This window comes from Aythya ferina, assembly GCF_964211825.1.
Source record: "Aythya ferina genome assembly, chromosome: 14".
Taxonomy (NCBI): Eukaryota; Metazoa; Chordata; class Aves; order Anseriformes; family Anatidae; genus Aythya; species Aythya ferina.
Genome location: NC_140312.1, coordinates 17,419,901 through 17,444,123, shown reverse-complemented (window position 1 = coordinate 17,444,123; position 24,223 = coordinate 17,419,901). Strand labels below are relative to the sequence as shown.

General features: G+C 38.3%; 1 long non-coding RNA gene across 2 annotated transcripts in view; it reads left to right on the top strand.

Moving 5' to 3' along the window:
- LOC311444315 overlaps positions 1-24,223 on the top strand; it is a 433,519-nt gene that overhangs the window by 152,492 nt on the left and 256,804 nt on the right. For both annotated transcript variants that reach the window (XR_014697807.1, XR_014697808.1), the window contains one exon: positions 9,797-9,858. This is a non-coding gene — a long non-coding RNA (uncharacterized lncRNA). The remainder of the gene's footprint in view (positions 1-9,796; positions 9,859-24,223) is intronic.

Sequence of the window (24,223 nt, the reverse complement as noted above, 5' to 3'; positions counted from 1 at the left end):
GTTACACAGCAATTTCTCAAGGACGTGGCAGTAAAGAGGAGGTCAGATGAGTGGATCATAGGTGTGGAGATGGATCACAGAAGGAAAAAATCCCCATTTCTTCATTGAGGTCTTTATTGAAGATGTGCTGTGGTCGAACAACTGTAGGGTGATTGACTCCTGAATATTAATGTTTGTCTATAAAGTAATATGAGATAGGAGACAAACACCTAAACATTTTTTTCTGAATGAAGTTGCATTGTCCACTCTGGAAGAAAAGGAATTAGATGTTGTTCAGTAAGTGTTTCCTACTGAACTAGGATGCTGTGAAACAAGAGCCTGGAATTTAAGGACTGGTCTACGAACAGAAAAGATAACTAGGTAGTGATAAACAAGTAGGTTCTGCTATAATTTATTTGGAAGTGTATTCTGAAGCAATTCTTTCCAATTACTCTGGAGTTAAGCCACCACTGAGGAAAATCAAAAATTAACTCATTAAATGACATCTTTCATTTTATCCAGTGATGTGTAACCTAATTTAAGTACTGGTGCAACAGTAAATGTAAGTACAACTGCAGATACTTGACAGAGAGCGGGCTGGGTGAGAATTAACCCCTTGTGCAAAAGCAGTGTTCCACAGGGAAAACATCTGAACTTTTCCCCTCTGCTTTTCACCGGGTTTAAGTACACTAAATCATTCTGATTCATAGCACAGAAGAGTTCATTGCCAGCTTCCCATGCTCAAACAGCAAAATATGTCTGGCGTTTAAAATCTGCATCTTCCTCAAAGCTCTTCTGCCAAAATGAGAGCAACCGTAAGGTGCTGTGAGTCAACAGCCTGGCATGCTGGAGTTAGAAACGACTGTTTACAACTCATCAGAACTTCAAAAATGGTATGTTGTAGGGCAGAATGAATTTCAGGCTAAGTACGTAGACATTCAGTGCTTCTAAACTAGTAGAATTTATGTGAGTATTCATGTTTGTTCATATTTTTTAAATCAATTTAGTTGGTTTGTAAGCCATATATGTAATACTATATATATGTGTGTGTGTGTGTGTAAAAACAATAGTTTTTTCTTTATGGTCCAAACTGCCCCATCCTCAGCTTGATAATGTTGTTTACCCATAGTTAAGAGTATATTAGAATATAATTGTAACTATTGGCCATGACTGGCTGTTAGAATGAGAGATGGGGGCAATTTACATCTCATATATCCAGAAATTAAAAATGAAGGACTGACCACTTGACACCATTGCGGTTTTTGAAACAAAGCCTGCTGAGCTCAATTTGTTGTGGCTGCTAAATGACTCTGCTCACCAATTTGAATACATGATGAAATTCCTGTTGGAAGAAGGCACTATAATAATTGATGGCATAACGAAAGTGCCAGAAACTCAATAGAAATACTGTTTGGTTAACCTCTTATTTTAGAACACAGAACACAGGTTTAAAATGGACTTTCTGAATTCCACACATCATATGTGTTCTGACACTTGGAAAGTTGCTCCTTTTTTTTATTTTTTTTCCCTGATACTGAAATGTGATCAGAGTCATGTTAATTTTGGTCTTTCAACACAATATTCACTGTATTCTGTGCATAGTTATTTTTTAACTGTAGACAGTAAGTTCTCTTTTGCCTCACAGCTGTATAAAAAAAGGAGAATGAATGTTGATAGTAAGTTAGTGATGAAAAGCATTACAGGCCATCACCAGTGGGAAATAGAGTTACCAACATCTTAGATATCAGGTAGTTTCCAACCAGAGGTTGAGAAACCAGAGGCGAGAGTTTTCTAACAATGGAAATTATTTAGTGTTTTAGAATTCACAGAAAAGGTCCCACCAGGTTCTAATTATTTATCACCACGATTCTCTTTAGTCTTGCTCTTGGATAAATTTCCATTTATGTGCCCATGTTAAAGCTTCAGTTCCTGCTTCCAGTTTTGAAAATGGGTAAAGCCTTTCTACCTGATTGATTCTCTCCAGATAGCCACATTTAATATTCATTGAAATAAAACATGGTCAAAAGCAGTATCTGAAAGTAATAGTCAACAAGCCTGTTACTGTAAAAAAGTAATTTTTCCTTCTATTACTGATATTTCTCCCTTTTCTTCCTATTTGTCAGAAAGAAGCTCAGTGCAGATATGTGCAGTATAAGTCAATCCAACTCTTAAACTCTTTCCGAAAGCTCTTGCTTTTTTCTTACTGTATAATATTGAGTGTCCTGTGTCCTCTGTGTTTCTAATGCATTAAAAAGCATAAAATTTAATGTTGTAATTATAAAAGCATAAAGGAAGAAGCCCGTTGTGTGTACTTGAGATAGGTTATTGTCTTTACCTTTCCAAATATGTTCTATTATAGAAGCTGATTTCCTAAAGGGTTCTGTCATAGGCAGGCATCTGGCTGTGAGTGGCTCTAATGCACCAGGGTATGGATAAGTTATTTCCATAGCTCTAATGCATTCATTTTTTTTTTTCCTTATTTTTGGCTTTGGCTTTCCTTTTCCTTAAAAGCATCAGTTTGCTGCAGAATCAAACACTATGGAAAGAGACAATAGTGAATGTTCGCATTTGAAATAAGACAGCTTGTTCAGGTCAGAAAAGAGCTGCAACAGGATATGTCCTATCTCATCCGTAAGCAATGGATGTTGCAACTACTAATCAGTTTGCATATCAAAGGTGTTTTTTTTCTTATTCAGTAAAACTCAGAATCTATTTAACTGCTTTTGATATAAAAAAAAAACCACTTATTGTTTTTTCTGTATGTGGAAGGTTTTGAATGTCTTAGGTCTTAAGTAGTTTTTCATGCCTTTTCAGAGAGATGTTTTTCTATATAATGACAGTATTTTCTTATTCATTAGTCATTGCTGGAAGTCACAGAAGTGGCTTAGTAGGCACCAATTGTTCTAAGAAGATATTTCCTTTTTCCCTTTTTCTCACAATGAGAGAAGTAGGTTTTTGATTCATGCACAAAGCTGTGGGAACAAGATGTAATCTAGAAACAGGAGTGAATCCAAAGAGACCAGAAAGTAAGAAGGCAAACAGACCAGGGTTTTGCTTCCCCTCCACATGGTGGAAAAGAATAAGCCAGAAGAGCAAAGGTGAGAACAAAGGTCAGGGAAAATCTCAGCGGTAACTAACTTAAAATAAATGAGGGCATCCTACTGAACAATGTGAATTTTAGACCCATTATATTCACATCTGGTGGTAGTAGAACAATACCGTGATTGAGGAAGGATTAACCCTGCTCGACAAATGAAGTCAGGTGTCCAGCACCAAAGGCCATGTACATCAGCTAGAGATTTAACCCTACAAAGAATGGCTGCCATGGGGCCATGACTTTGACACCATCTTCAGTTTGTTGTATTGATTTTTATTTTTATTTTGGCAGAAGTGAATATATCTAATTAGAAAACTGAACATCCAGGCTGGTGGTCTTCAACTGCTGTCCAGTAGATTGTTTCCCAAAGGCCAGTTAGATATTCCTCAAGTTGTAATGAGGAAAAAAAAATCTACAGTGTTCCTCAAAATACCTGAAACTATGTGGTTTACTTTGAGTAGTGTTTCATACCTCTTCTTGAAATTGGTCTTTTTGCTCAAGTCGATGAAAGATGGTTTGTTGACTCGGTTCTTAAGTGCAGTTCCTCAAAACATTCAGGTATCTGGCATTCCTCTACTCCCAAGTATAGTAAGCTTTTGGGTGAATACCTAGGTGTTCATGAATAAACAAAACTCTTGCAAATGAACGACTTAAATTGTAGTGGTTATTCATGCTTACAGGATGCATCTGAGAGCATAGTAGTAAAAGTTTTCTTGAGGTCTTTAACCTGGAGATTGATCCCTGGGAATAATGCCACACTACTTGATCTTAGGTATGCCAGTGCTCAGACGTGGCAGTCCGCTGCAATAAGCTGAGACGTTTGCTGTCTCGCTGCTTGATCAGTGTACTTCAGCCACAGCAGTAACTGCCATATGAATGTTTTATTTAGAACTGCTGTTCGATATCTATAGGGTACCCCCAGTCCTGTAAAGCTCCTACTTTACCAAGCAATAATGGATGCAGAGTGAGGATGATTTAGGTTATTGCTTGCCTGTAAGCAAACTTGGGTCTGTGATTTAAAAATAAATTTTAAAAAGGATTTTATTGGTTTTAGTATGGTGTTCTGTTTAAAAGTGGATGTTAAAATATGCTTAAGGGATCCAGTATGTATTGGGAAAGGAGGAGAAATATAAGTCTGAAGATTTGGATTTGGGTTGTCATATTCATGACTTGTCTTGGTGGGCCTCTAAAGGCTGTAGTTAAATATGTCAGCACTTTGAAATGATTAAAAGATAAACATTATGTGTCATGCAGTAAAACAAATATTTTTTTATTATTTTGATATTTGATATGTGGAAAAAAGAAGAAAAAATGTAGATTTTATGTGAATCTTTTCTTCACCTTCCCCTCCTATGGTTAGAGCAGATAATAGGCTTTCTGCACTTGAGAAATGGCATTTTATTCAGGTCAAAGTTAATCTTACTGTAGGTAAAAATGGATCATCAGACATGGAGCCCTCCCCATTGCTGGCTGCGAGTCAGTGCTTGTCTGGCAAATCTATCTCACCATTTAATTTTTTAAAAATCTTTCTACTAATCTCTTGGGGTCCTTTTCCTAGCTATGAGCAGTGGCATGCCAATTTCAATTAACATTTCCTTTAAAACAAATGTTATCATCTGCTTAGTTCTTGGGACTTTCCATCCCTAGCAAGGATAACAGCAGAATGAAGGAGCTTGGCTTTTTTTTGTTCCTGTGTGATGTTGCACCTTGATGAACATCATTAACCATTATCCATCTGTGGCATTTCTTCAGGCTCCTTGTGACTTAAAGGTCAAGCCAAGGCCTGAAGACTGAGTTCTCTCTGTGAAACAGGGACATTTTCTTTCCCATAACAGATTAAAAGCCAAAGCCCATCGCTGTTAAAATGATGAGTTGCTTTCTAATCATGACCACTAGGCTACTGTTTGCTCTCAAGGCTTTTGGAAACTGGACCTGTGAACAGCACAGCAGAGATACTGATTGCATCTGTGTGAATAAATTATGTTGCAAGATGACTGAATTTTATCAGAGGAAGACTGCGAGACAGCTTTGTTGAGATATTCTGAAGTGTAGTTTTCTCAGTCTCAGGGCAAGAAAAAATATTTGGAAAATCATTTTGAGTTATTAGAAAAAATCTAGTTCTCTGTAATACCTTATTTAATTATTTTAATCCTTTCACAATTAATATATTTGCTTAAATCCAAGTACTTAAGATTTTTTTTCTTTCAATAAATCAGATTTTTTCTGCACTTCTTGCATTTGCTCCTGTATGAAATTAGAGGGTTGACCATGTTTGATATTGTTTTCTTCTTTTCCCACTCTCCCTCAAGAATCTCTCTTCTTCTTCTGGCTCTTTTATCAATCTTGAACCATATGTCAGATATGGAGCTGTCTTAAACAAGTGTGTGTGCCCAAATTTTAACATGGGGAAAAAACAAGTCAGACAAATAAACAGTTCCTTGTCCAATATGAATGTGTATCTGATTTTCTCCTGCCTGTAAAGAAAGTAAAAAGAAAGCATAAGAGCTTATGGGAAAAGAGGCAGCTGGGAGAGGCCAAGAATATACACAGAGAATGGGAGAAGGTTTCACTCACATATTCTGGGCTAAATAATAACTTTTTTTTTTTTTTTTCCCATCAACTCATTTTTTTGGACTGATTTATGCTACTAAAGCTCTATGATGCAGTAGTTTGTATCCAGGCACATCCATACTTGCACGTGATGAATGCAGAACCAGGTATTTCAATGTACTGTCCGGCCCATTTCAGAAATGGAGCTGGTGGCTGCCAAAAAGGAACTTGGTAGATGGTGTATGAGGTATCAGTGCTGTGCCTGGCCTTGGAACCTGTTTTTAACAGATGCAGTTTCCTGATGCTTTAGAGAAGTTTGCCAAGGCATCTATAATAAACAGATCAGAGCAGAAATTTCTGAAAATAAGACAAGGTGACTAGAATTGAATCCATTTGAATACACACCAATCAAGGAGTATGGTCACAGTATCTGTGATGGGCCATAAGGGCCTAAGAAGCTTCTGAAGTAGTAACCTAAAAAGACATTTAGTGCTGGTAGTTTGTTTTTGAGAAAACTCCACTCTTTAGCTAAATCTCTAGACCCTTTTGAGGGCCTCAGTTGAATTTAATAAATAATTCTCGATGTTTTACCTGGTGTTTTCCACTTTTTTTTTTTTTAATTAGCGTCTATTCCCATTGATGTATTAATAATTCATTTATTCTAAACTCCTTTTCAGCTACTCAAGGAAAATTTTGTTTTATGTCACATTGGGAACAAGCATTCTAGCGCACTGAAGAGTGAAGGCTGTTATCTTATTCACATGACAAAGGCATATATTATTCATACTATAATACCCAAACTGCAGGAATTGATAGATGGGACTTATATAGTCAACTCCCAAGCAAACTAAAATATATTTTAGAAATAAACTGCTTTTTGAGTGGTTAATTCAAAATCAGATGGATTGCTGCAAGATACTCTATGTGATTATTTTTACTGTTGGGACTCAAACTACCTACATATATTTTCTCTGAGACTGGAAAAGTCTTAATGCATCTATTTTTCCTTCTGTTTGGGTGATTTAAAATCTGAAAAAGAGACCAGTAGATCAATAATTTAATGCAGTCGGATGAAAAGTGTCTTAACCTGTTGGTTCGATTGTAGGATATTACGGGGTCTTACATACTGAATGACTGCATTTAGATTGTATAATCCATATTCAAAATAACTTCCAGTAGATGGAAAATTGGCCTTTGTGGAAGAAATTTCAGTCTGCCTGCTTCTTTTATGCTGTATAGAAAGGTTTGGTCAGCATAAAGGAATACTGCAGAATTATTCCTCCCTCATACAGAGGAATAACTGTGGCTTGGTGATGCTATGGCCAGAATGTTGGGAGTTTCTTTCAAGTGATGATTCAAAAAACACTCGAGTTACTTCAAGAATTATTCAAAACTTGTTTATCTATTCCAGATAACTTAAAAACAGTATGATCATGGCTGTCACAAACTTACGGGAAAAATATCCCAAATCAGGCCGCGTCTCCTGAAATATGCATAGTGAATGACCTTAGTTAGTAATGATTTAGATGGACATGTAGAATTACTGCAATAATATAGCAGTGAATGTGTAAGTTGTTTACGATCTCTTGTGACCCAGAGAAGCAGCTAAAGATCTTGTCTCATTCACAAATAATTTGGTACCCTCAGTAGTTAGACTGCTTGTAGGATTTTTGAGGCTCTGTGGGTGGGTATTGCAGTTTCTTTCTTCATTCGTTGCTCTGTTAGTGAGTTTCAGACTACTTACACGTGTTTTTCAGAGACCAAATAGTGAATGATGTCTTTGCTGCATTCCAGATTTCTCTTCTCTATGCATTTACTTAACTGAGGAACTGTACAATACTGAAGTCTGCTGATGAAAACTATCTTGGTTCTCTTTTGAGTATCAGAGTACAGTGTAGAGAATACAGGAAGCACTATTCCCTTGAAAATCTAACCATAGAATTTGATTTATCTATAAAAAGTTGCATTGTCATTTGAAAGATACTGCAAATTTGGAAATGCACTATTTGTGTTGCGTTAAGACCCTTCTTGCTACACGCCACTTGCCAGCACCTTATATCGATGGATTTTAATTCACATTTCTTAATAAAAGGCAGGAGCCCCAAGAGAGGTTCTGACTGAGATTTTTGTAAACCTTCTGTGTTTGAGTGCATGATACGAAATTAACCAGTGGTGTCATGCAGACAGTATGCATGCGTGACTTGTTTAGCTGTAACAACTGAAGAGATGACAAGGGTGTTGTTTAAGCCATTATCGATCTACTTAACATTTGGTTTTAAGATAGTGTGCTAGCTTTGATTACAGCTTTTAAATTCTTCTCTTCCACTCTTTCCCCCGCCCCTTTAATCTCCTTTCTTTCAACTGGAGAAAACCCTTCTTACTAATCAGAAAACTTCCATCTGACCCAAAAGATGCAACTTGCATGAAGCAATAGCATATACTTTATTTTCTCAGCATTAAGCTCAGAGATGAACATGACTGAAAAATCAATAATGCACTTGGCCTGCAGCCTCGTCATCTATTGATTTACATGTCGTTTGTCTCTATAGAAAATGCAATTATTGCTTAAATACAATACAGTATTTTGCTAACAGGATACAAATGTCACCACTGAGTAAAAAGGTCACACTTGCATGTAAATGGCTGTCAACCCAATCTCATACTTGTTTCTGCCATTATTTGAGGAGGTTGTTAAGGCACTGGAGAGACCCAGTCTTGTTTCTGCAGACATTAATGGGAGCTCAGCTTTTGATCTAAGTGATGTCAGTAGTTCCAATTCTCTGGCCTTAAATAGGTGTCTTCTGATTCTTTAGTTGTATGAAATGTAACCAGGGCAGGTGACAAGTTGAGGGCTTGTTCCACCTGATGCAGTAGCAGTGATGGTGCAGTAGTTCCATTACTGGTGCATATCTGGGAGGAGCTGTTGTGTCTTCCTCAAGGTTGTGCTATAAACCTAAAGCTTAACTGACATCGTGTGATTTTTTTTGTGACCTGAACAGTATATAATATCCAGGCAGGAGCTTCGTGGAAGCTTTTGAAGGGTACAGAGTTGTCGTTGTTTCTTTCAATGCAAGAAACCTTCTTGCACCTTCTTTCTTTTTCCATCAGTGCAGTGATTGTGGTGAGTAGGGTGGCTTCTTCAGTCTCTTGACTGAAGAAGCAAAGCAGGAGAGCCATGTGTGCATGGACAAAATTTAAATAAATAAAAATAGAATGACTTTGAATATGTATTTTTGCCTGTATAGTTGAAAAATGGAGCCTAAAGAAGTTCTTCAAATTGCAAAAGTATTGTAAAAGTAATGTAGTTTTTTCTAGTTTGCTCTGACTCTTTTGTGGTGACTGCTTCATTGCAACTTGATATATCTTGTAACTTATTGCAATATCTGATTTAGATGAGGAATTTATCTGAAGGAACACTGCAAGATATTACACTGCAGAATACACAGTGAGCAGCAGATAGACGAAAATAACGTGGTCCTGTGCTTCAGCTGCAGCATTTAGGGTGTCAGTGTGATTTTTTTTTTCTTTATAAAAATTGTTGCTTATAGGTGTGTACATATTTGAGATCACAGTAATGATATAAGATATGAACATTTATCTGAAAATAATATATATGCAAAATGGTAAACTGATAGGAAATTAATTCAGTCTTTAGATAATTACTTTGTTATGACTGTCTCGGCCTTTGAGGGTAAATTGATTAGTATTCAGCACTGTGTCATTTTCATCATTTATTTGTTAACCAAACAGAAAGACTCCTAAAAAACATTTGTTCTCTTCCTGCCTCCTCCCAGCCTCCATCATGTTTGAGCTAATTCAAATGAAGGAGGAAGGTGGCTGAAGTCAGTTGCTTCTTACTTTCCTTTCAAGGGTGATTGTTCAGTGGATGTGGAGAGGGAAAAAAAGCAAAAAAAGCAAAAAAAAGCAAAAAAAAAAAAAAAAAAAAAGCTTGAATTTTGAATTCTAAATTGAAATTGTCTCTAAGTTTAATGTGTGGACCCAGCAATGTAGTGAGATGCCAGAAGGTGTGTGTAGGGTTTTTTGCCCCATCAAAGAAAAATACTTTCTGAAGAAATGCAGGAAAATATACTCCAAAGCTAATGAGAAATTTTGCTTTGAAACTGTGGGTGTCTTACTGAGATAACATGGCACATCTCTTGACTGTTGCAGGACCGCTGCTGGATTACTGTCCCTGGATATTGGCATGACTGTCTTTCTGCATGGAAAACAAGGTAGCCGTGTATCTGTTTTGGATAGTAGGGGTGTTTTCAGATCTGTATTGCTGCTTATCTAAATCTTGACCTTTCTAAAACCAAATGAAATTACAAAATGGCACATGTCTTTCAGGTTAATAGACTTCATCAGCTTAATAAACTTCTCAGTTTCTGCTAGTGGTAATTGTGAAAAGAACACCACTGCAAAGGCTGTGTGGGCTATGGTCTCTTCTCCCCCCGTGGGCTCTTCTTCCCCTGTGGAAGTGATACTGCATCATCGAATCACCCAGGTTGGCCAAGACCTTCAAGATCATTGAGTTCAACCATCAGCCTAACCTACCAGGTTGTGTCACTTGACCATGTCCCTTAGTGCCACATTTAGACATCTCTGAAATACCTCCAGGCATGGGGACTCCCCCACTCCCCTGAGCAGCCCACTCCAATCCTTGGCCACGCTCTCCGTGAAGAAATTCTTCCTGATAAGCCATCATCTGGTGGGCTGTATTTAAAATAATTCATGATTCTAACCAGGGGCAGAAGCAACTGAGCAAAATTACATAAATTAGGGAGAAACTGAGAATGAGAGGGGTTATCCTTAAGGATAACTGTGGGAAACAGAAATGGGAGATGTAATACCTTAGTTCATCTTGTTCTGTCATGGTGAACAGCTGCAATGTTTTCCAGATGTGCATTGGGTTGAGAAGAAGGAAGTCCATGTTTGTTTATAGTAGGAGTCAACTGTGTGAAGGCTTGATCCAGCAAACAACTTTGGCGTGTTTGCTGCTGTAGCATGGGTGTTTAAAAGGAATAACGATATCCTTTAAGATATTAGTAGTTGAGTTGATTATACAGTTAGGCTTAGAAAAAAGGTACTATCAAGATACTTTCTACCGAGATGACATAGGTGTCATTTTACTTTGAGTCAAGTATTTATTTTGAAATGCTCTGTAATAAGCTGCTGGTAGATACAATTTTCCATGGATCTTACATTTTTTTAAAATTTCATATAAATTTCAATGATATTCTGAATTGGAGAAAATTGCAAGCAAAGAAAACAAGCTAAAACCAGGTTGAACTTGTCTGCATCTGACAGTCAACTCCAGCCACATCTGCAATCCCCAGCTTAAAGACTCCCAGAGATTTCTGTTAAAGTATCTTCTTGTATGTTGAAAACAGCACTTAAAAAAAAATCTTCACTGCATGAGGAATGGACTCTCTCTCCCTACAAAGCTTGGTGAGAGCTGAGAGCATCACAGAATACTGCAGGTAGCTCAGGAATATAAAAGATTTGGACTGCTCTCATTTCGGTGTTTTTTAAACTTTTTTTTTTTTTTTTTTCCATTTCTGCATTAATTCATGCTGCTGCAAGGCTATTTCTCTGCATTTGTGTGATGTTACCGTTTTTCTTTTTTACTTCTGTTTCCTATTTCATTAAGCCCTGCTTCCTATTTTAATTCCCTTTCCTTGGTGACTGCCTTTCTATCTTCCCTGAGTCATTTATTCTGTTTTCTGGTGCCCATCGTTTTTCCTCCTGCTGCCGCAATGTTGCTCTGTTGTAGAAAGCCTACTACCAAAATGGCAAAGGAAAGAAGAGGGAGAAGAAGCCAACCACAAATCAGGCAATGAAGCATGTGCTGCTGGTTAAAGCAGTAATCTTGGCTGTAGAGCAGGAAGCCAATGCCAATGACAAATGGCTAAGAGATGACAGTTTAAAATCTAGAAAATTAAGTTAACAAAGTTGTTTTTCAGCACTGTGCACCTGCAGTTACAGCTAACCTCTTATCATTCCTGTTGGTGTCAAGTTTATGGCTGACAGTATTTCATAGAATCATGGAATATCCCGAGTTGGAAGGGACCCGTAAGGATCATTGAGTCCAATTCCTGGCACCACACAGGTCTACCCAAAATTTCAGACCATGTGACTAAGTGAACAGTCCAAACACTTCTTAAATATTTGGTAAAGATGTAGGTGGTACAACCAGCAAATGAAGGTGCAACGTTCTGAAATAGTAACACTAAGTGCATGTGGGCTTTTCCTCCTCTCTGTTCTTAGCTGGTATAGGAGGTGCTTTGCCTCTAGGAAAAAAATAATTAATGTACTTAAAGGAGATCTGTTTTGTAGAGCAGCAGCACTTGCAATTCAAGGAATGTAACTTTTCTAAATAAAGTTTGGTAAAGAGCACTTTTTGAAGTGTTCTCTAAAGAGATAGTGTAATGTTCTTTAATTACGAAAACCTGAAAATGATAACCACACTTGAAGATCTTACCATATGCCCATCTAAAGGAGATTAGAAAAGGGTATCTTGAAAGCTTTTCTTCTGTTTGCCGTGGTAACTTGTAACAGTGCTTTATACCATTTTGAACAGCATCAAATGCTAGAATAAAACTGGGTAGATGCTTTCAGGTAGTCAACCTGCAGTGTAAAGTTCTACTGATATTATTATTCCTTCAATACTTTTTCAGTGGAGAATATTGCTTCAGTCCAAGCAGTGGAATTACCTTAGGATAAGTGTGCAACAGAAGTACGAAGAATCAAGCCAGACTCTTAATTTGACTGTAGTGAAGCACAGACATTTTTCTGCCTCTCAGAGCTCTGTACAAGTTTATGAGCAATAATTTAGTCATTGATTAAAAAAAAATACTACCGCACTACTTTGTACAGATTTAATATATATGAGATATATATCAAGGAAAAAAAAACTGTATTAGACAAGTACAACTCTTCAATTTCTCAACACTTAACATAAATAATTGCTGCACTATGAAGATTTAAATGGGCATTGCCACTTTTATAATTAATTCTTTTTGTTTCATCCTCCTTACTAATTGAAAATGGGCTTTCAATGCAAAATGCTTTGAAATTGTGTGAAGAGATAGAATTGGAAATGAACTTAATTAACTACAAACTGTCCAAATCAATCAGTGTTTCACAGTGCCTTTGTAATGTACAGAGTTCATAATTTACTTGAGATTTGCCATAACACATATGCCATAATTGCCAAGTAATCATGCTAAGAGGGTACAAAATTCAGTGCTGTGTTCTGATGCTCTATTGGGATGAAATGTCTGTGCTTTCACATACCACATTGGACTGGGGGCAAAAGGCTGTATTTTTCCATTAACCAAACAGAGGACTTCTATAAAATAGGGCATTTCTCCAAGTCTGGCAGGGCTTTCAGATGTTAATAGCTAGTGAGAAAATATTCTTTGAATTCTATGTCCAAGCAATCTGGCATTTCAAATGGTAGTGTTTTTGCTACACCATCCATGGTGTTTGCAACATGGAAACCATAAGCTTATAAGACGATCAGGAAAAATAAATCCCCTGCAAAATGTCTGTAGTCTCCAGAAAGTTTTTGTGGAGTAAATCTGCAGAAGGCTGTTAGGTAGGTCTTCATAAGTATTTTCTAGCCAGAATTAAACTTGTAAACACCTAGAGGAAAAGTTGTTCTGAGGTTTTAATTTGCCTTTTCCCCTTTCACCCAAGCAGATGTAGTCTCTAGGTACATTATCCATAGTATGGGGCTGTCCCATGACCTCAGGGTATTTGAGGCCTCAGATCACATACTTTGTGTGCAAGTCTTACTCGGCCTACTCAATCATGGCAAAACTGACTTGATGTAGTAACTTGTTTTTTGGGAGCCAGATGTGCAGCTGCTGCTAACTCACTTGTTGATGTTGTAGAGGGACTCACACATGGAAAGAACATGGTATGTATGGTCATTGGGAAGTGAATATCTTTGATAGTTCGAATCTCAAGGTGAGCTACCAGTTTCTCAATCATATAATGATGCTGTTCAAGGTAGTAGTCCAATCTTAAGCTATATATATCTTCTAACAGATTCCCAAAAATGATTCTTCATTACTGCTGCTTTGGTCCTGATTGCTGTGCAGGGTATGCAGTTTGTCTGTCTTCCTTATAGGATCGCTTTCCTGTTTACACCTCTTGTGAAATGATATGGCTTGTCACAAATTGAGCTACTCTTTAAAAGACAGGACAGTGCTTAGGTTTGTCTTTGTACCTGGTGAATGCTTCCTTATTCCTGCCTGCATTCTTATTGTGCTTACACTTTGAGCATTCTTCCCAGAAATGTTTTGTTTCTTCATGCATTTGCGTTGCTCAGATTCATCATTTTTGTAATATAACCCATGGTGGCAATGTCTAACACACCACTTAAAAACTTACCTGATTTGAGCACTTCTTCAGTTGAGAAATTCCTCTCTACATTACCCCATTGCATTTCTATCAGAGTTTTCTATATTTTTTCTGCAGCCCCTAAATTGCTGATTTCAATTAAACACAAATCTTGCATTAGAGATTCTAGAAGCCTTCCAAAGTGGTGTGTCTGATCCAGAAGTCTTGAAAGTTTTATGCTTCAAAAGTTTCTACTTCAATTTGTCATACAGAACTGAAATATTCTAGAAATTCGGTTCCTACAAGAGTGCTTGTATTTTTCAGATCTCTCTGACACAGGCTGATAACAGACTTGTTTTCTCTCACTGCATTGTATACTCTTAAATAAACCTAATGTTTTTGACTGGGTAATATTTGAATAAAAAAGCAGGCCATGGCTGTCTTACAGTCCTTTACAGTTCTAGCACCGTCTCCCTCTGTGAATAGACTAACTTCTTCTCTGACCCTTTTTGAGGTACTGGCTTCATCCATGAACATTTTAGTTGCAGTGGCATGGGAAACCTCTTTATTCTTACTACTCTTATTGCTTCCTTTTACTTCTGTTTCTAGCAGTGTTATGTCCTTTCCTTTCAAACACAGTGTTTGGAGGTGGGGGTCAATGAGAAATCTCTGTTAAGAATTGTAACTGAAGCTTTGGTGAAAAGAAAGTTAAAATAATAAATGTTAGCTGGAGGAACTTGAGAAATATGAGAGTGCTGTGTGTCTTCTTAACAAATATTTGACTTGCTGGCAAAATCTGTTCAGCCTGAAAGCTCCGAGGGCCTTTGCTAAAGGGTCAGAGATCCTTATCCTCTAGAGAAGTCCTTTTTTAACTGTGACACAGCTGTTGATGATAATTGCTGGTTGTGGGACACAGGGCTAAAAGGAATCCTGTTCATGCTGAGTTCTGGCCCTTGTCTCAGAGGACCTCACACATAATTTATTTCAACAACAGACTGTTTCCAGTTTATATGTGACTTAGTCTTTTATTCCTGTCACCAGCACAGTAACCTGATTGCTCTGTTCTGGTAGATATGGCTGGTACAAAACACCCTTGCCCTTCTCAGAGAGTAAATTCTGAGAATGTACCAATAAACTGTAGTTGCAAAGTACAGTAGACAAGACACTGTAGGCCCCACGGATCTTTGTGTTCTCATCTGTATATGAATTTGCCTTATAATGCATTTTCAGTCTTAGATGTACACACAACTCGTCTATGTGGACATCACATTTCAGGCATTATAAACACAAGCAGAAAAAAAAAATAAGCAAGAGCAACCTAAGCTGAAAGAGAAACAAACAGGTGTCAAAGCAAGTGATTTGGGATCTTGCTCTTTTCAGTGTGTGTTTGTTCCTGGACACTTTTACCTAAATATTCCGGTGACAGTACTGGGCTTTAGCTTCAGTTATTGTTTTATTTTCCTTATCTCAGTGAGGCATTTATCAAAAGATACGTATACTTTCTTAGACCTCACTCAGTCAGAATGAATGGAGAGCTTTTTGGTCTGTAAAAATATCAGACGTGCTCATCCAAGCAAAGACCTTTGTCAGTGCCCCAGTTCCATTAAGCTGTTTTTGGCATAGGAGAGAAGGATGAATATGCACTATTGGACATTTTTACCCGTGCTTTGGGTAATGGCCCAGTGCCTCCCTATGTCTACTGCAAGTATCTCACGTGAGGCATCCACAGATTGCTTTTTACTTTTTTTTATAGCTATATTTCAGAGGAGAATTATCAACTCGTATGTCATTGTCCTCTGACTTTTGGGGAAAAATGAACAAAAAAAAGGTAATTGCCACATTAAGGTAGAATTACTCACCTTTATTTCCTCTGTGTTTGGCTTTGCATATTTTATTTCATTTCTGTCATTCTACTTTGTATCTATCTATATTAAATTTATAAAAATCCTACTCTGTTCTGATGGTGTCTTCTCATGTCAAACTATTCCATTGGCATTGCATCTACTGTATTTGTCAAAGAGACTGATAAAAATGTTAAATAAGATGATAGATCTGAAGGGATTCCACTAGGAACTCTATCTGCTTTGCTTTGCTTTCAGATGTACACTTGCTACAGTGAGGTCAGTTGCTTTATTTACAGTTACCGTAACTACTCCTTATTTTCAGCTTTCCATTTAAATGTTGTAATGAAGTTCAGGTGGAAGCTCAGCCATTTTTTCTAAGAGTAACTTTAATTATTGGATTAATTTGACTTGATCTGTCAAACTGATAAATGCACGTTATATGTTTCTCATCTTCTTTATACTTTTTCTCAGAAATATTCAGTAAACGCTTGAGACCCTTCCAACAAGTCTGTTGAGGCTTGTGTTTTTATCTGCAGATACAGCATTTGTTCTTCTGCAGTCATACAGTTCTCAAGCTTCAGCTAATAGATCTAGGATATAATTATTTCAGGATCAGTGGCATAATTTGTTGCCTTCTTCAGAGTTCTGGGATGGAGGTTATTTTCTACAAATGCATGTGTGCTGGACTCCTGCAGTTCTGATGCAAAATCTGCAATGTACAAGAAATGTGATGAACACCTCAGCATGATTAAGGCTAGCCTCCATAGGTTTCATTTTTGGTTTGGTGGTGATTTTTTGTTTTCTTGTTAGTTTGTGTTTAAAGAGGCAGATAAAATGTTGACTTCCAGAATGTAATGGCTCCTCTTTGGTGTCCATGTTTCTTTGGACCCAATCACTAAGGTGGTCAGAAGCACTGAGAACTGTAGTCAGTCTGAGGGTTTGGGTTCTGCCCTTGGGATTTGTGAGGATGTTTGGAAGGAGCATGGGACTGTGCAACCACACTTATAGCAATTATGAATGATGTAAATGGTATGGTATAAAGCTATAGCTTGGAAAGTTGTTGGCAAGATAACACTGTTTCAGAAAGCACTCAAACAAGAGTACTGGAAGCCCCACTTGCAAGATAGTTTTATGCTATGAGTTTGGCAAAAATTGTGGAAAAAAAACCCACAACTATTTAAAGAAGGGGAATAAAGCTGGGCATTAACAGGACTCCAGTTAGTGTCTTTTCCTGCCAGTGTTAGCTCTTTGTAGTACTTGTATTGCTCTAGGCACTGTAACCTGGCCTTGAAAATGCTCAGTTGAACAAGCTGGCTTCAAGTGATATAATAATGAGCATTTCTCATAGCCCAGCCAAAGTCATTATGCTTGGGGTATTCCCTCCAGATGTTCACCAAAATGTGCTCATGCTTTTTTTGCCAGCTAACCGTATGTCAGGAGCATATCTTTAGCTCGGTCCAGAAGGGATTAGCTGGCAGGATGGAGTCAACAAGAACTGGGCTGTCTGGCTGAAGCAGTTATAAGAGGAAAATGAGAAGCTAAATATCCAATAAGTATGATATAAAATGCCATCCAGAGAGCAGAGGTCAAAAAAGCCAGCAAGCACAGACGGGTTTGTGGGACTGCCAAAGAGAAGTGACTGCGTTCGAGGTGCGTAATTCATACTTAGGTAGTAATTGCTTTGCAAGCTGTCTGGATAGGGAGGCCAGTGACAGCTGAACGGACACATACCTGGGTCTGAGCCCAGCCTGCGAGCTCAGGGAAGTTTCCTGGGAAGCAAGTTCCAGCCACTTTCTGGATGGACGTGAAGGTGACGCTTGCTTTGATATGGGCAACAAGCTGTCCAGCCTCGGAACTGCCAGATGTCTTCACTTCAAATATAGCATTGCTGCCATCACAAATACAACAACCAGGCCCTGTCCCTCACACCAATAAGCCTGAAAACCTGAATATTTGACGTATTAGGAGTAAAGAAGTTGAGTGTTGACTGTAGCACTGAGTTGAGTGCTTAACTCGGACAGGTGAATGTTCCCACTGACAGTTGATGCTGCTATTGAGCAGACATTTTGATGAACAGGCACCAAAGCACAGTTGTGCATGGAGATGTTGCTATTGATTCAAGGGAGCTTACACCTATAAGGGGTTCTTTTTTTTCATCGCTCAGTAAGAAAGAAGGAGCAGTAGATAAAGATGAACTTCATCAGAAGAAGGTTACTGCTGGAAATCCTTTTGTTTTTGAGTCTAACGTACGAGAACTCAGACAAGACTGCCTAAGCAGAACAAAACAAAAAGGCAGCTGATGCTGATAGAGATTCCAGACACTGCTTTTTAGACCTTAGAGCTCCAGAAACAGTTGAAGGGCAATTCAGTTGCTCTTAATGATACTCTACTGAATACATGCTTTATTTCAAAAAGCCAACTGCTCTAAATGCCACTGACAAATACAATAATAATGTATAAGTGTCACTGTTGATGTAAAACTATACACCATTTTCCACATTCTGTGGCTTGTAAATATCAAATCGTTTCTTTTGATATACAAAAAAAAAAAAAAAAATAAAAAAGAAAAGCTGATGGGGCTTTGCAGTGATTTGTAGTATCATCCTTAAATTTATTTTTAATTACAGATTTGTTAGTGCAATATAATTTAAAAGAAGAGTAGTGGATGGATTTTTTAATGGGTAAGGCTACACAGAAGTACGATTCTTCGAGATCAAAATAAATGTTTCTTTGAAGTCTTGCATGTTTCATGCTGAGGGATCCCAGCTGCTTGGCTTCATTGCCTTCTAATTGTAGGCTACTGACCCCAGCATCCCAGCATCGGAGCAGCCAAGTGAGGATGTGTTCACCTGGGCGTCGACCATAATCCTTTCGTATTTCTCGCATCTCACTCAGGGATAAGTGATTTCTGATTCCTTTATGATTTCTGATCACTGAAATCGAGTGATTTCTGATTCCTTTATGATTTCCGTCTCGTCTTCCTGCTGTTTTTGTGATGGCTCTGCTTTAGAGGTGCCTGCCAATTCCCCTTCTCCCTCCTTCTTAGGAGAGCCTTCTTCCCTTACTAAACGAGCTGACCTCCGTTTCCATTGTTTTGACTTGACTATGGGGGCGACTGATACCATAGTTGGTTGGTCCTCTGGGTCAGCCACAGCGTGTGTTACTTGGTCATCAGATTCAGAGACTTCCTCCCGCTCTTCAAATTGCTGGATGATGTTAAACAGTGTTTGATAGGAATAAGCCAGGACCCAGCACAATGCTGCAAGCTGTTGTTCTCTGGCATTATCAGGGTCAGGACATACAACTCTCAAACATTCTACCAAGTTTTTAGGATTTAGCACTTGCTCAGGGGTGAAGTTCAAAACTATTGGAGGAGACACTCGTGACAGGTATCTGCTAACATCATCCCACACACCATGCCACTCACCACAAGACTGTTTCGGGACAGATTCCCAAATAAGTTTTCTAAACAATCGACTAATCTTAGAGAGAAAATGAAACCTGTTATTCAGAATTAGAAATAGCAATACATGGGTTACAGATGGATCTTCAAAATACTCCCAAACTGTTGTAATTAGCCCACTGTGAAAGAAGGGAAAGGTACCATTCCTAATATTATTAATAAACTGGTGTCCAGATGAGAAAAGGAAGGCAGCGTAGTTCTGAATATTCTCTGAAAGATAGTTTCCATGGGACCCAAATGATAACAGCGCAGAGCCTGAATTCCAGATTAAAACCAAGGTCAGTGCTTGGCAGCACAGCGAATTAAAAACAGTGAACACAGATTGTAGCACTTTGTCGGATCGGATATATCGGAGAAAGGAGAATATGACATGGATTGCATGACATATGAACAAAGCTATTATTATTAACAGGGCAATGAACATGGTTACTAGCAAGCAAGTGTGTTAGTTGTATGCGTTTAATCAATTCTATTGTTATCTCAACCCTTCGAGCCCCACGTTGGGCGCCAAAAAGGACTGTGGTGGTTTTACCATGCTGGGCAGCTAAACCCCACAACCACTCTCTCACTCCCCCTCCTTTAGATGAGGAGGGAGAGAAGTAAAGCAAAGAACAACTCACGGGTTGAGATAAGGATAATTTAATTAAAGGGAAATAATTATAATAATTAAATAAAGACTACCGTGAACTAAACAATTTAACTAAGGGGAAGTAAAAGGGAAAGGGGAAAAAGGGAGGAAAACAAACAAACAAAATAAATGAAAACTATATGGAAGTGCAGAGGAAAGAAATTACTCTCTACTTCCCACAAATGAGCGATGATTGACCACGTCCTTGAAGCAAGGCCTCAACGCACGCAGCCGGTGTTCGAGAGGAGGACCGACATCTTCTCAACGAGAGCCCACCCCTCCCCTCTTCTTCCTGTTTCCACCTTTTATTGCTGAGTGTGACACCACATGGTATGGAATATCCCTTTGATTGGTTTAGGTCAGCTGCCCTAGTGATGTTTCTCTCCTCACTTTTTGCCCGCCCCCTAGGAGGGTTAGAGAAAGGCCCAATGCTGTGCCACTGCTGCTCAGCAGTAGACACAACACTGGTGTGATAACACTGCTGTTCCAGCTACAAGTACAGAGTACGGCACTGTATGGGCTGCTGCTGGGAAAGTTAACATTCCAGCCAGACCCAGTACAGATGCCTGGGGGAATTTTTCATGAAAAGAAATCTGTAAGATGCAACATTGTAGTTGAGAATGGTTTTTTGTATGTTGCTGTGATGTATTCACATGCAAGAATATGTGTATAGGTTCAAGTACGAAGTTAAACTAAATCATCTGCAATCTGTCCTAGATAGATATCTGTAATTTCAGAAACAGAGGGAAATTATAGTGAACATCTGCTGTTGGTGACCATCTCTTACAAAGAATTTTCTGGGGATCAGTGCAGATATGGGTGCTGTAAAGGCTATAGACATGGCAACTCAGCATTCCTGCTGCACCACTAAGTGCAAAAAAAGCTACTTAAGCAGTGTTCACGTTAGTAGAGCTGTCCTGACTGAAACAAATTCCTTTAGGCCCTCTTATGTTTCTGTCCCTGCATCAGAATGTTAGGACATAGCACAGAGCTCTCTAGTCTGTACTCTCATTCTGAAAAAATTTGGTAATAAAAGGTTTTTAGGAAGATCAGTTTTTTTGTTTTAGTTAAAACATACAAGGAACTTCCTCAATTTTTGATTGTTGGCAGTCTCTCCAGAGCTGGAGTTTGTATGTATTTGGACCATCAAGTTTAAGATCCACAAAACCCTGGGTGTCGTTCTTAAATTCAAATCCATTTTTTAACCCAGTGATACCTTGAGCTTTTGCAACAACCCAAGGCAGCAAGTTGCACAATTTATTATTACTTAATATATTAATATTAAATTGTTTTTTTTCTTTTTATTTAAACTTGCTGCTACTCTTTCTGATTGTGCTCAAGTTCTGGATTGTGAATAAGTTTTATATATTCATTTTCTTCAAACTGTTTATGGTTTTATACACTTCTATTAGATACCCTCCATTGGCCTCTCCTTTTTAGAGTAGGGAGCATGTACAGAGTGAATTGCAGTCTTCTAGCACTTAGTCCAAACCATACTGAAAGTCAATTTGTCACTGTCATGGAAAGAGATAACATGGAGTCAGATCTGGAAATTGTGAATAGTAGTAGTTAGAAAATGTCTTTACTTGGATTAATGCAGTAAAAAGCAGAGATAAAGTCAAAGAATGCTTCCTTGAAATTTAGTAGCACACGGGAGACTTAAGAGTGGGGATCTCTCAAAACAAAGGCAAGCACTGTAAATAAATTTCAACTAAAAGTACACTTACACCCCTCAGATTTCATAATAGCATCCAGATAGCACGTATTTTAGAAGAGTGGTTGCAAATATTTGAATGTTATTTTAACAACCAACAAAACAGCAGTGAGGAGAGTGAATGTCTTTAGGTGGATTGGAATCATATTTTGACTGTAACTATGGAAGGTATTTAGAGCAACAGTGGGATATAATTATCCATTTTAACATAATATAAATCTCAGATATGTGTTAGTATGCTCTATAGAAAGGGGAAGAGAGGAGCCCTAGAAGCCTCCAAGAAGAATAGATATGAAGATAAACCGAAAGCACTTCAGAAGCATAAAGGATGTGACAAATGAGGAATTTTGGTACAAATAACAGTACAATTCCCAATAACAGTTGGGTACAATAACAAAAAAGAAAGCGAGAGAAAATGGAGGAAAAAAAAATGGTGTCACGTGCCTACCTACATTTCAGCTAAAAGATTTTCAAGGATTTTGAAGTATTTAAGGAACACACAAACATCTCGAACTGGAGACAAGAAAATCACGAGGATATTAAACAATGAGTTAGTGTATTTCTTAAAAATACCAATGAAATGTATGACGATGGCCTCATTCAGAAGTGAGACTGAAAGTACTGGAGATGAGATACTCAGATGTGAAATTGAATATTCAAAGACGATATAGTTGTTGAGAAATTATTTTGATTGGTTTTGTAATCCAGGTTTATCACTGAATAATGGTAGAATTGTGGATTGGCTGCATGCTTAAACCTCTGACATCTAAACACAATTACTGTCTTATCTGTGTTGGTAACTGTGGGGGATGTTTTTAATTCTTCTACAGTAAAACATGGTGCTATGGGAGATTGTGGGTTGGGTAAAAGGCTTCCTTTAGAAAACAAATTCAAGCTAGCTGATGATGGTCTTAATCCCCCTGGCACATGCACACTTGAGCTCCGTCACATTGGAGGCAGCAGCTGTGAGAGGTTCCAGCTGAGGTTCCCATGTTGTGGGAGGTACTGGACACAGACAGTGAGAGGCAGTCCCTGGTTCAGAATATTTACAGTCAACGTAGGTAAGAGGAGTGGGGTGTGGTGATGAAGTAGCTTTTTTCAGGTTAAACAGCCAAGACTTGACCGTATTTCAAAAGAGAAGTGTGAATGCTTTTTGGAGTGTGAAGGGAGCAGATGGCAGTGTGTGCAGGAAAAAGCCCAGCCTGAAGGCAAGCTGAGGGAGAGGCCTGTGGCCCAGGGAGAGCTTCTTGTCACTGCAGCTTAGGGGGGGCTCTTTTCCCACTCTAAACAAAATTGGGAGTTAGCATACAGACATCACCAAAAGCCAACAAACATCTGAAAGCTAATAATCACTTCATAGGAATGAGTTTCCTTAATCCTATTTGTGAGAAACTTTTCCTGGTGTAGGTATTTTGGTGGCTCCATTGGGTCAGTAACATTGCTTAAGCAAGCATTGCTGAAGCCTTCAGTAACTATGCACAAATTACCATGGTGGAAATCGCTTGCATGTGAAAAGGTGGCAAATGTTAGTGTAGAGGGCTTTCCTGCCCTCCCAAAGGCTGCTGAGGGGAGCAAAGCATTTCCATCGCTTCAAGGCCAATCGCAAGCCTCGAAGCTCAAAATTATTAAGCATTATGGTGTTACTTGCAAGACAGTAGTATCAGGACAGAGATTTTAGATTCTAAACACTTAATAAAAGACCAAAATCATGCTGCTTAATTCCATATTTAATTTCTTAGGCAGCTTATTTTCCTTCTTTCAGAAAAGCCATACATGTTCAACTGAATCTCACAAGAACTGTGATAAAGTTAGCTAATAAGCTTGTTTTCGTTGTTGCGCTCATCCCTACTTTAATATTTAGTGAGACAGACTGATAAACATTCTCTAATTTATTTAAACTGTTGAGCTATTTGTTATGGACATTCCAAGTTTGGTTTAGTTTCCTCTTAGGAAATTCCTCAGTTCTTTAAGAGATTGACCTGAGCTAAATGTCTTGAATAACAAGAATGAAGGGAGGAGAGTGGAGCCCAGTGAATATTCCATGTACTGCGCTTGAGTATTCATGATCTCTTAACTTCCTCTGAAACAAGAAGGGAGCACTGTCCATCTTTGCTGGAAGCAAATGTGTTGCTGCCAAACTATCCCTTCCTGTCTCATGTAGGATGGCAGCGGTGCAGGCCTGTACGGCAGCAGATGGCATGGCAGTGAGCCTTGGAGGAGAAGGAGACTGCAGTGGTGGTGTGAAGGCTGTGCTTGTGCGCTCACTCCCACATTGTGCTCTGCCCAGTGTGAGAGAACATCAGCTGAGATATGAGTAGAGCTTGCCGAGAAGGTGGTTGACAGATGAAAAGAAATTGTAACAGAAATTTTAGAAAGGTCCAAGCTAAATTTCTTTGGTTACTGTTCATCTTCTATTATTTATTGAATGCTTGTTAGCTGTACATAGCATAATGTATTACTGATAAACAGCTGTGTGGGTAGAGGGTGGCATTTTTTTATCTTTTTTTTTTTTTTTTTTTTTTTTTTTAATTATGAGTTTCAGGTATAAGCTTCTTCATCAGATTAAGCAAGTTTTCTAGGGTCCTATCAGTGAATGCTA